The following is a 13,438-nucleotide window of genomic DNA, read 5'->3' as shown; positions in this document are numbered from 1 at the left end:
GGAAAATAAAAAATTTGTCACACCCTAACATGACTGTCTGATTTTCACAGCTAATTTAGATGTTTCAATAATCAGACATTCATTTATCAATTAAAGTGCCCAGCAACAAATCTGTGACTTGGTAAATAAAAAATGTATTTTAATGACATAGGGATCGGAGTTTGATTTGGATTTTCATTTCCACTGTTTCCGATTCAATAATAGGAACTAACCGTATTTTTTTACAGACTCATGCCCGTCCCAAATTTTTTCTTTTCAGTTATCTGTGAATAATTTGTATTTCACTCCTAACGATTTGTTCGATTTCATACAGCAATGTCGAAGTAATCGCTATTGTTCGATCGTGATTAGAATGAATATAATCCCGGCTGCATCAATATTTCGGTCATTAATTAATTTCCAATAAATAACTGCATTGAAAAGGATGCTAAAATCATTATTTTAACATATTAATTTAGCAACCAAACGCAAATAAAACATTGTGCGAACCCCGTTGTTGGCGCGCAATTTCATTAGTTGCCTGAACAGACGAAACGAGGAAATGCCTATTTTTATATCCCACGCATATAAAGGAGGTAACTGAATGACGGAAAAGTATACTCAGAATAGATTATTGATTCCACTTTCATTTTTTCCGTCATTCTGTGTCGAATTCTTAGCAAACAAGAGCCAATTTTTGCAAACTCACAAACCCAAACATTAGTCTTAAGAGTGTGAAAAATAGTGTAGTAATAAGAAGAAAGAAAGCAAAGAAAACCTTTGGAGCGTGATCAACTTAAGCGTCTCAAGATGAATTAAAATTGAACATTTTCCGACGAAAATTACTTCGACTAACGAAAATTGCAGAAAGGTTGGGGGAAATCTGGAAATTCTCGGGGTACAAAGGATAAAAAGCGGGCAGACTCTAAGGTTGGGCGGCAGACTGTGATCTCAAGACAGAGTCAGACTAAACAGAGTGAGCGAGAGAGAGAGGCAGGCAGGAGAGTCACTCACCGGCGGCGGGTGCAGTGCAATAATGAGCGAGGGCTGGCTCGGTGCAGTCTGGCTGCTGCGGGAGCAGACGGCGGAACGCAACAGGTATCCCCCGCCGCCGCCGTCTACGTTCTATTTAGAAAGGTCAGGACCGGCGGCGTACACGGCTGCGAGTACAACGCTGCTGGCTGGCTGGGCGGGCGGGCGACCCGACCGGCCAACGAACGAACAACCGACCGGTCGACTCCCTCCGCCGCAAAAGCAGCAGGGATCGCATGCGCCCTTTTTGCAGACACGCCACGCGGCGTTCGCCCTTGTGCAACCGAGGACGCGCGCCGGCTTTAATCGATACACACTCACTCACTCACGCTGCCAGGGACGTGAACAAATTTCACCCTATCGAAAATTTTGTTCCGTTTCGCGAGCTTGAATACGTTCAGATGTTAATGGTCGAGTGCGTGAAGTAAAATTCTCCCGAAAATTAATTACTGCGCAATATTATAACAATGTTATTGAAACTAAATTTTTCCTGTAATAATGGATCTACTTCCTAAAATAAAATATTTAAAAATTCCTGCAGAACCATGGATCATTTTTAAGCAGATTAAATGTAATACTGGTTCCCTAAAAAGCATCAATTATATTTACCAAAATTGTAACTAAGAGATGTAAAATAATTTACATTATATTAGAGGAGTTCACCGTGCTAATTTAATTCCAATATTTTACATAGATTGAAAGTTACTATGATCGTTCCGATCGAATTGAAACCAGTTTCTGAAGCATTTGATTAGAGATTAAATAATAAAAAAGACTAAAAATAATATTTTTATTTATTTAAATATCAATGAGTTAAATAAATTCAAAAAGTAATGGCTTTCTAGGTTTAGTTTTACTTATAATTTGAAAATTCATACTTAAGGTAAATTCAAACTTTAAACATGACCAAAATCATTTTACACTTGATTATTCAAGAAAATTATAGCGATTCATTGAGTTAAGCTAAGAAAGCTTTCCTGAGACCAACAATAACTCAAAAGAGCAATTTCCAGTGCAAACCGCCGGCGCCAACAAATTAAAGCTTCAACGAAGCCAACCTTTACGAATGAGACAATTTTTCACGCCCCTACAGCCCGGCTCCGATTCTTTTCTGCACACGACGACGACGGGGTTCTCTAGAGAGTCGCATTATTTCATTTTCGTGTTTTTGCGTCCTTTTTTCGCTACTCAACCCTCTCCCTCCAATTCTTCTCTTTTTTGTCGCAGTTTTTCCGTCTGTCCACGTCAGCGGATTTAATAAAGCCGTCTGCGCGTATTTAATAGCGGAAAGTTTCATTTAGCGTAAATTGCATTCGGGAGGTGTCTGGCAGGACGAAAAAGGTGCACGGTTTCCGCAGTCTGCGAAATATGAGACGCGTGAACGTGTTATTAAATGGTGAGTGGGTGGACGGGTGGCCAGCAATTATACCAGACTTCACGCCACGAGTTAATTTTTCGTACAAATGAGAGTGCGCTACTTGAAAAAGTGTGAGGTTTTTCGAGAAGGCTATTCAGAGTTGTAAACAACTGAACAGTGAAATTGTAGGGATTGGTCCACAGAATGCAGAATGGTGGGTCGAGAGAGTTGGGGACCAAAAATTGTGATAGGTTAGCTCTGGAGGTAAAATTTTCAGAGAACGAAAACTTAACTTTAACGGCAGAAACTCACCCACGCTTTCATCCCATTTTTAACGCTCAAAATAAAACGTTGTTCTCTTAGGGCGATATATATTAGGGTTGTTAACGTTACAAGGTCGTACAATTTTTCTAAATGAGGGATATAAAATGTTGAACAACGCAACAATCGGCAATAAAAATGGGCAAAGCAACCTTTAAAAATGCCCTTAAGTTTTAAAATTCGAAACAAAGGTTTGAGCTTTAAATTTTCATCAGGGACTAAACCTTTAACACATATTCCATAATTGAATTTCTCTTGTTCCTTTGCAAAACAAGCACATACCCGCAGCAATTGAAACTCGAGCGTTTTTCGACAAATCCTTTTTCGACCCTTTTCTGGGGCTAGTCTCGCGCAGCAGCAAATTAAGTCAGAGGCCAGTGCGGAGCACTGCATGTACGTGACAACGAGTAATAGGCGCACAGGCTGGTGTCGTCGTCTCCGCTTTCTTTCGCTTCTCCTGCTTAATTAGCGAAGCAGCATCTTGCATTTCATTCATGAACTTTCCAACAGGATTGCTGGCCTGAGGCAGACACACATTGTGCAAGTAATTTATCGTCGTCTATGGAGAATAGAGCAAGTTGTCACCCGACCAGCGAGCGAGAACCAGTCATCTCGATACAGCTCCATTGAAAGCAGACACCGGCCTTTTTTGCTCCGTGTGCGTTGCACGAAACCGGCGTCGAGCAGACTCAGCAGACTTTGTCGCATTCACGCGGTTTTATGCAGCACTAATTTTTCTTGTTTTGCCAACTAAAATACGAACGTAACACTAGTGGCGCAGGATGTGCACCTGATACTGGTTTCAATCTAGATTTTTCGATTGTTTTCAGCCGTCAATTACATGTTGTCCCGACGGACGACGGCAGCGCGTTTGTTTTGAAAAAATAAGGCAGTAAGTGACGTGAATGTCACTACAGTGTGAGTGGGATTAGTTTAAAGGACAAATCAAATTACATCACTGATGGAATACCTTTAAATGCTTGTTGCTTAGTCTACATTTGAGAGTGGTCTGAGCGGAGTTAGGGTTTATCCTAATCCTAAACAAAAAATTAGTCAAGAACGTATACGTGAATGTAATTTGTAATGCAAAATACTTAAATTATATTTTTGTTACGTAATAGATTGCCCCTTTCCTGACAACAGTGTTCGGAAAAAGCCGGCATTTTTAAAACAATTTCGACCAAGCCGGTTATAACCGGTTTTTAGCCGGCTGAATTGGCTAAAATTGGCTGAAATTAGGTTTCCTTGAGCTGAAGTATGTAAAGTAAGAAGAAAATGGTTTCACCTGAAAAATCATGATTTTGAATCTTTTTATTAAAAAATATTTCATGAAAATTTTTTCTATTCCCGTAATTATTAATTGAGCTCGTTTTATGCCTAAAAATTAAACCAATTTTAAAAAATGCCAATTTTAGCCTGGCAAAAATAGCTCGGTTTCATCCGGTTTTAACCGCCCCGGCAAAAACCGGCTGGTCAAAATTGCGAACACTGCCTGACAATTTTTAAAACACCAAAATAATGCATCTTGAAGGTTTTGTTATAGCACTATCAAAGACAAGAATTAAAACTAATGAGTTTGGATGACGAAAAGTGTGCAAAAAATGACAACCGATGTAAAAATTTCAACTTCAAGGGAATTTTGAAATAAAAGCTTAGGCAGGAAATATAATTTTTCCCATTCAACATATTAAAAAAGACACTTTTAGAGTCAAAATATTGTTAGATGTCATATTAGTTTGAATATTAGTACTTCGTTTTTTTGCATTTTTTTTAATTATAACCAGAGACGTATATAAATTTGACACACCTACATTATTTTTATATCATTATGAGAGTGAGAAAGTTTATCATTTTATTTTTCTGTCATTGCGCATATAAGTTATTTCTGCTTTGCAGTTTGAAATGCCAAACCACAAACAATAACAATTCTGGGGTTAAGTTGAACACGAACTGGAATGACCAGTGCGCTTGAAACGGCATGAGAGGTATTAATTTTATTGCTTTTCCTTTGTCCGATTTCGCTTCGTGCGTCTCCATAGAAACATTTTACGACTGGCGAAATCGAACATCTACAAACGGTACTTGTGTATCGCAATAATGACTTCTTGCGTACGCCCCCCGAAATCAATTTGCAGAACACGCTCTTGTTCATGCGTATGAAGAAGAGGAAGAGTCGTTGGCCACGACAAAAGGGCTCTTAACAAGCCATAAAAAGATCAACCGCGACGGTAGAAATTGGTCATTATCGGAAAATATGCCTCGTGTGGTGCATGCAAACCCGAGTCAAGCCAACGAAAGCTCCGCTCGTAGCAATTTTTTGTAACTACGCTGGACAACAAAGGGCGTATTACCATATAACGAGCTTTTTATTTAACGCAGAGCGAATAAAAAACGCAAATTCTGAAGGGTCGTGAGTGAATATCGCTGACGGAAGAGTAATAATGGGTGCTTACAATAAAAGGCATGAAAAACTTTCAAAGATATTAGCAACATTGAATACGCTTTCTATCTCGTTATACTTTATTATTGGTGCCATTACATAAATATGACTACTATAATAATACCTGCACTGGTTACTTTAAATTTAATATGCCAACATTATCAATAAAAAAAGGCTGAGAGTTGCTGTTTTTCACATCCCCTGGCAGGCCGTGTCGTGGCACGCACACATGCTTTGGCATATACACAGAGTCAGAGAAACGGAACGGGATGAATTGTTGTTCTCCAGTCGCGCGCGCGGTTGCAGAGATCAAAAGTCAGGGGCACCGGTGGGTGGGGTGGGGGTGTTCTGCTGCTCCCGGTGGCGAAAGGTCACGTCTGGCGGTCGGCCCCGACGAACGAACTGACCGACGGAACGAACCATCAGCATTATAACCAATCAATCGACGCGCACACACAACGCCTGAGAAGGCTCATTGTCAACCGAATTCGCACGTTCGGCCATGCGGCTAATGGAAATTGGCGCCGATTGATCTTAACCTTGCGCGTCGGCTGCTTGGAAAATAGCGGCGAGAGGCGCTCTCATCATCACAACACACATAAAAGTCGCCACTCGAGCCGATCAATACGAACGAACGAACCGACAGTCTAGCACCCCAGAACCACGTGGTGCCGCTTTTTGCAAATGTGGCGAGACGGCGCCGCCCGATGCACTGCACACTCGCGCCAGTGCATGCAACCGGGTGGGGGCGGCCACCGCCGCCAGGGGTTGCCGACGATCCGCATAAAATATGGAAAAGTGGTGGCTTGGATTTTGCCCTCTATTGATACTTGCTCGCGTAATTAATGTGTGCCATATTTGTGCAGCGTTCGCGCTTGCTCAGCTGAATATTCATGCTCGATTTTGCCAGCTAGTTTATTGTTTACACAACAAACTTGCCTGAAGAAAGAGAAACAAAAGCTATATCTGAATAAAAATCAATAATATTGCCAACAATTTTCATGATTTCTTTGAAAGAGGCCGCAACGGAAATCGAACGAGAGCATAAAGAATTCACGTCAGACGGTAGAGGACGGACGAACGAAGGTCGATGATTAATATTGGCGGTCGCGCCAGCAGCATAAAATCTAATAGACGCCATTCGACCTTTCCGGTCACTCTTGTTAACCAAAGGCGGTCCCCAATGGGCCAGGCAAAGACTCCTGCTGGCCGTCTGGTTTCGGTTTGCCACCAAGGCTCCGGTGGGAATTTGACGCGGCCTGCACGATCACGACCAGGTTGACGCTTTGCACAAAGAGAGAGATTTTGCGTTGGCACACACTGAGGGACACCCTCGTTATCTCTATCAGTCAAAAAAGCTGAATACATACAAAACCAATAAAAAGGACCGTTGCGTCCGTGAGTGGATTGAAAAGATCTGTCGTGGAAACTCCGACCGGAACAGCAAAAATCAATGAACCGTCTTCAATGTTAAACGTTAAGGAAATGAAACTTTTTAGGATGGAGCAAATTTTCCCACAACACAGCACAACATTTTGTACTAAACTCCTTCATCACGAATAGTTTAAATTTTTCTTGCATGCAAGGAGCAAAACTTAATAAATAATTGGCCATGGCTGGTCAGCTATTAACTGGATAAATTAATTCATAAACAAGCAGCATTCAACCCAAAAACGACATTGTTTAGCAAGAAACAAATAAGATTTTATAGCAGAGTAGAGCGGAGTAAATTATCACTTTTTCAGCTGGAATGATTAGACGAATTAGAAAAACGAAAACTTCGTCCACGCTTCAGGGAAAGGGAGGCGACCTTTTGAGTGCAAATCCGAGAGTTAAAGCGCAGTGGCGGCAGTCTTTACCGTAGCGAATGGCATATTCATGCAAGCGGCAGGCGGCTGGCTTGCTTTTCGTTTTGCTTTCCCGGCAGCCAAAGAGCAAGTAACTTCGCAGACCGCTTTTTATTATCTCCGGCGTGTGCTATTCGTGGGGCACAGTACTTACCAAGCAGCAGAACCGACCGATGTATTCGCGCGCGCCCACAGCAATTTATCACTCATCTCCGCCGCTTTTTCTGCACTTATTGTCTGGCGGCGCGAGAGCACAGACTTTGTCAGAAACGTAATCTTTTGTCTGCAGTTTTGCATGCGGTGGTGGCAGCCGCGACGGATACCGCATTTCTAGTTATGTGTGCGCAATAGCATCAGCGGATCCACCTTAAGTGTGCGGGCCGAAGTCCTCCTGCTAGGACGTAGAGTCTTAATCTCACTGCCCAAGTTAAAAAGTAATGGATTTTAGTTTGATCCAAAAGTTTTTTATTGATAGCTAAGACGGCGTTACAATTATAGCAATTCATTCCTTTTAGTTATTGTTTTAAGTCATTGGTCGCGGTACATAACTTTTTATTCGATGAGTGAAAGTTGCTAATGATTATGCAACTTAATAAATTGAAACTTGATACAAAAATATTTCTTATAGTTTCTTATAGTATATATTTCTTATAGAACCAAACATGTATGATGAATAGATCGTTTAAAACGGCAGGGAACGCAAAATTCCGATTTGTATGCAGCTTTGTGCCAAAGAGTCTTTTTTGTATTCACGTGTAGAAAGCTTAGAAACAGGTGTTTCGCGCTTTCATCCCTACGGCCTGCACTGCAGGCGGTCCACGAAAATATGAACGTACGTCGCGCGTGGATTTCCCAAGCAACTTTTCGGCTCGCTCGGTTTTCCGGGACGTGACGCTGGGAAATAAATCGCACGCTGATGTTTTGAGCTTGATTTACGACTTCATTTGGTATGAAAATGGCGAGCGGCGAAAACGGCTCGTAAATTCGCGCAGATCTCGTCTTAATTGCCCGCGACCGACCATTCGATCTGGCGAAAAAGCTGGCAGCAAAATGCGACAACTCATTCCTTATCTAACACAGCTGCTAAGTGGCAGAATGTGTTTCGCAGCAACCAGCATGCGACTCTATATTGATTTTCCCCCATGACAGACACATCATAGGAAAAGGTCGAGGCAAAACGTGGCCTTTTTTATTTTCTCAACAGAGACGGAGTTTCCGCTGACTCCGGGCAAGATGAGACTAGATGACTGTTGTAATGTAATACTTCACATAATAACGAGGCCAACAGCAATAAGCAAATATCCGCCACAGAAATGCCAGAAGTACTTGAAATGACAAGCACCTGAGATTTATTTAGTAATAATTGTTTATATGAAAAATAATCCAAGCCTATAAAAATTGAAAACGTTGATTACTGAGAGGTATTTTATCACTCATGTTGGTAAGTATATTTCTAACTACTCATCTAAAAATTTAGAACGGAGCAGTCGTGAAATCAACACTTGATATTGACTTCCACAGAACAATCGGGTATAGAACTAGTAATTATGTAAGATGAATTACACAAAGCTATTAATTAACTGACTTTAAATAAAATACATCAAATATCTTATGTAATCGAATAGTTGTGCCATTTATATAGTAAGTTTATGCGATCAAGGTTAAATGAAGATCGTACTGATAATCAGTCTCCCAAGGAACGCAAAGTCGGCATTCTTTGGCACAGACCGAACTATTCGTGGCAGCTATCTATGTCTGGGATTTCTCGGTTGGTGCATTCCAGTTTTAAGGCGGCAAGGCAATTCTCTCGATTCTGGTGCATGGGTGGACGCGTCCGGAAGAGTACCCTGCGAAAAATCTTCATTGTTTTAATATTGGGGTAACATTATTTCCCAATAACCATTATTGTTTTAATATTGGCGTCTAATGTTATATCAATGTGAAAATGTGACTTTTTTCAATATTGTTCTAATATTGGCACCAATATTGGCCACTATCATTGCGTTATTATTAATTTCAAATGAAAATTAAATGATGTCCTAATTTCCGTAGAATGTTGGTAATTAGGGGTTTTCTGAATGAGATACATAGTTTTATTTAATTATTTTATTTTTTTATTATATCTAGACATATTATTGTAACACTTTTAAGTCACACAAGAGTTATATAACTTATAAAAAATTATTTACACATCATTTCACATAAAACAGTTGGGTTTCTCTCTAGTCACAGCATTCTAGTTTTACAATATACATTTAAGTGCACAGCCAGGATTGAGACAAAGTCGTTGGGCTTAAGTAGGGAAATAATTAAAATCAGCACTACATAATACATGTTGGCCACTTAGTCGAATCGTCGTCCTGTTGGGACACAGAGCGACGTCGACACTGGCATGAATAAGGGTGGTCAGAAATTGATGAGGGACTTTTGTCATGTGTGCTGATGGCCTGAACTTTATATTATACAGAGCCGCCATTATTGTTTCTCATTTTTGTCACTGTCGATGCGGCCCGTCGGGCCGAACGATTCGACAAAATCAAAAGTGACACACTAATTTAAATTATTTTGGCATTTAATAATAACTGTCAGTTCTAGCTTTGTTATTAACGAATTTTGAAAAATTTAAATGCAAAATTAATTTTAATTAGTGTCACGTTTGATTTTGTCAAATCGTTCGGCCCGACGGGCCGCATTGACAGTGATAAAAATTGGAAACAATAATGGCGGCTCTGTATAATGTAAAGTTCAGGCCATTAGCACACATGACTAATCAATTTCTGACCGCCCTTTTTGGTGCCAGTGCTCATACAAGTCATTAATATTTTTTAAGTCAAGGACCAAAGGTTCCAAAACGCCCAAATTAAAAAAAAATGCAGTGAAGTGGTAGCAATAAGGTTTTTTTAATCAATTTTCACCAGTTTCATGCAGGCCATGTTTTCACTTAAGTTTTCAATATTTTTCTAATTAAATTGCTCACGCGACTAGAAAAATTGTCTGAGATAAATTTATTGAGAAATTGAGGCAAATGAAAATTTAAAAGGAAATATCTACATGTAAATTTTAACCACTCCGACCTCTAATTTTATATAATATTAATACCAAGGAGGAAATGACAAAAGTTCATTTAATGCGCAAGAAATTGGTAAAAATTGAGTTGCTAAAACAGCAGTTAAAAAACCAGTGGAGAAAAATACCGGGTGAATACAAATGAAATTCTGCACAGACGCATGACAAGGACATAAAATTAATTATTATGAGTTCCAAAGTAGTTTGGTGTGGCGGTACGCGGGGCAATTTTCGTGGAAGGTGGATGTTCATGGATGAGCCAGGGTAGTTCTCGATCAGAAAAGACGATTATAGGGCAGCAAACATAAAGAGAAAGTCCACAAGGTAAACCGGGTGCGGGTCGTGGATGTCCTTGGGCATTGGGCGGCGATGTGAAAAGCGGCCCGGCTCAAAGCCGACGAACTTCGCCATCTTCTTGTCAGGCCGCGCATTGTCCTTGTCCATCTTCCAGCTCGTTCATCGTCTGCTCGTCTGCTCCACAGGGTCAAAGCCAACCTCGCCCGGCCTGTCAACGAAAAATTGCATTAAAATTCATGTTCTATCAAAGCCATGAACTCGTTTTCTCACTGCTTGCAGCATTAAAAATTTGTAACCGCGAATTGGAATGAAAACAAAGTAAAAAACGAATAATTCTCATTACCTGTAATATTTGCTGAACGGTGCGTGTGTTGATAACATCAAGGATCCTTACATGGGTGTATTTTAAACTCTTAAGAGCAGACGAACGACTCGCAGAACGAAGAACAAAACGAAAATTGCGCGTAGCGTAGCCGTTAGCCGTTCAGTGTGTTTGTTTCTTGATGCGGTGATGGCGGAAGAAGTAGCAGAGTCTGCGACTCGTGGATGCGCACGCATTCACGCATGCGCACTGATATCATTGAATTAACATTGGTGTAATATTAAAACAAGATTAATATAATAACTTATTTACATTTGTTTTTCATTATTTTTTTAATATTACCACAACATTGTGTTGCAATCATTTTTTATTCATCATTTATTAACATTATTCCAATAATGCTTATGATTAAATTATCATTGGTATTATTGGCTAATGAAGATTTTTCGCAGGGTAGCTTCAAGCGTACACACTACACACACCACGTCAGCAGAGTGCAACGGTCTCATTATTTATCTTGATAGATGACGGCGCTCGAGAAGTGCCCACCGTCGCTTTTAAAATACAGACGAGTCGAGCTTCAAGGCGACAAACGGCCAAGCACCGTGCCGTCGTAAAATTAAATCAAATCTTCGCTTCGTGTCTGCACGGACGCAAGTTGCAAGTTTGCGAGCGCGTAGGACATCAAAAGATCGCAGCTTGAGATTTAGCAATGGGAAAACAGTGGAAAATTAAGCTTAGCAGCTTTAGCTTTAAGGCTTGAGTCGTCTTTAATTGGTGATTTAGAAACGCAATCAGGAAAGTTTTCACTCCAGTCAAGTGTGTTGATGGAATGATGACGTTAGCGATAGAAGGTTGATCCTCTTTTAATTAGTTATTCTGATGAAGGGTCCCATTAATTATTCATCCCTGATTTTTTCCTCAACCCTAGAGTTTTAAAGATTGTAATGCACGAAATAAATTAAGTTAAGGATTGTGATAAAAAAAACAATAGGAATAAATATCCTAACCCGCTAAGCATGTAACCAATACCTTTTCGGGTAGGATATAGATGTTTCTGAATCTAAATTGAACAAATCATGACTATGTTCACATTTTTCCAGAATTGCTCCACTTTTCATTGACAAAGACAAATACTGGCTGAAACCCACTAAAAGCTGAAATTTTGCATTATAGCATTATGAAGTGTAAAAATATTTAATGATTTGTAATCAGCACTTGATAGATTCGTTTACTAATATCATTTTGGCGACTAAAAAAATTAAGATAACTGACTAAAATTAAATGTAAGAACCTTCAGCGCTACATTTTACATTTAGAATTTGTAATAGTTTAGGTAGAATTCAAGACCAAAAAAATACAACATGTAATTATTCAAATGATTAAAAGTTCAGATTCCATTAATTTTCGTTTAAAAATTTTGTCTTTTCTTATTGGAAGCCAAAATGTATGCAGAATATGCATTTGTTTACAATTTCTTATTGATACATTGGCTTGTCTTGGTATAAATTTAAATTTTCAAGCCCTTTGGAGGGTAGAAGGTGGTTGATGCGATCGGATTTTTTTTAATAAAAGGGGTGTGAATATTTTGCATGAGAGACAATATTTAAAATGCATTAGAGAAAAAACTAATTCTGTTGCTTTCTACAGGGTTTAGAAAAAAATAGTTGATCGACTAAATTTTCCATGTCTAGAAAATTTCAAACAGGTCGTAAACCAGGTTTCAATACAAGGTTTAAGATGAATTTATTTAAGCGATAGATAAAGGATATCCTCACGTAATGCGACGATTTACCAAGGGCATCAGAACGAGCTGAAGTAGCGTAGAACGCAGCAACCTACCCATTTCGTATACGTACTTTCCAATAGCACCAGCTCATCTCTGCAATAAAATGCAGGCTCCAGCGGGCGAGCGAGCAGCGAGCAAGAGAAAAAAGGGCGCGAGCAGAGGCGGGTGGTGAAAATTCTCACGGCCTCTCGCAGGCTCAACAAGTCGTCCCTTTTCAATCAGATAATGGGCGCGGCGGCGACGCAGCACCTCGAGCACAGACGAGGAAAAAGTGGCGAAAAAGGGCCCTCGACTTGGCTGCCCGAGCATTAATAATTGCAATTTGCGTGCCGGTTGACTTTAGGATAATACGCTTTCCCGCTCGCTTGCGCGCCGAGAGTGTTCCGTCTGTACGTACCCATGCAGATCGAGCGAGACAAGTGGTACAGAGTGTGTATACGTCATTCCCATTGTGGGGATTTCGCGGAAAATACATTTCCCAAGTCACGTTTGGAGCCAGCCCGGGTTCGAGCGAGTATATTAAGGCGGCTGCCGGGCGACAATGCCATCGATTTTGCGGCTCTTCTAACGTCCTCCAGATTTAACTCGGCAACCCTTCGTCGGCACGCTTGCTTGCCAAGCACAGAAAACTGCTTCGATGCGCGAGTGCGAGTGACAAAAGTTGCGAGAAGCGATCGACTCCTATTAAAATGAGCACTTCTCGCGAACTACGTGCATGTCTTTCGGCCGTCTTTTGCCCTGGACTTACCAACAGAATTTGTCTACGTGCTCGGCAAAAGAACAAGTTTCGTAAGGCTTTGCTACCGTCGTTGGAGCGTGAGGGCGCAGTTCGATTGCCAACGAATCGCACATACAGGGATCAGCCCAACCGGATCTTCAGTTTCAATACCAGAAATTCTCCTATTGTATCCCTGCATTGCCGGTTGTGCCATTCTAAGCCGTTCGCATTCAGGCTCAATTGGCCTTCTTTAAAGATTTTCGAGCGGAA

At 40.5% G+C, this 13,438-nt stretch overlaps 1 protein-coding gene and 1 long non-coding RNA gene across 2 annotated transcripts in view; both read right to left on the bottom strand.

The window, feature by feature from the left end:
* orb (polyadenylation element binding protein orb) overlaps positions 1 to 13,438 on the bottom strand; it is a 34,355-nt gene that overhangs the window by 10,519 nt on the left and 10,398 nt on the right. The window lies entirely within an intron of this gene.
* Positions 9,068 to 11,023, bottom strand: LOC135936442 (uncharacterized). The gene is made up of 2 exons (XR_010574334.1): positions 10,683 to 11,023; positions 9,068 to 10,547 (listed from the first exon to the last, which is right to left on the bottom strand). It is a non-coding gene; the product is annotated as an uncharacterized LOC135936442 (long non-coding RNA).

Source organism: Cloeon dipterum, chromosome 2 (genome assembly GCF_949628265.1).
Source record: "Cloeon dipterum chromosome 2, ieCloDipt1.1, whole genome shotgun sequence".
NCBI lineage: Eukaryota > Metazoa > Arthropoda > Insecta > Ephemeroptera > Baetidae > Cloeon > Cloeon dipterum.
The sequence above is the reverse complement of the archived record's forward strand: the minus strand, read 5'-3'. Positions and strand labels throughout refer to the sequence as shown.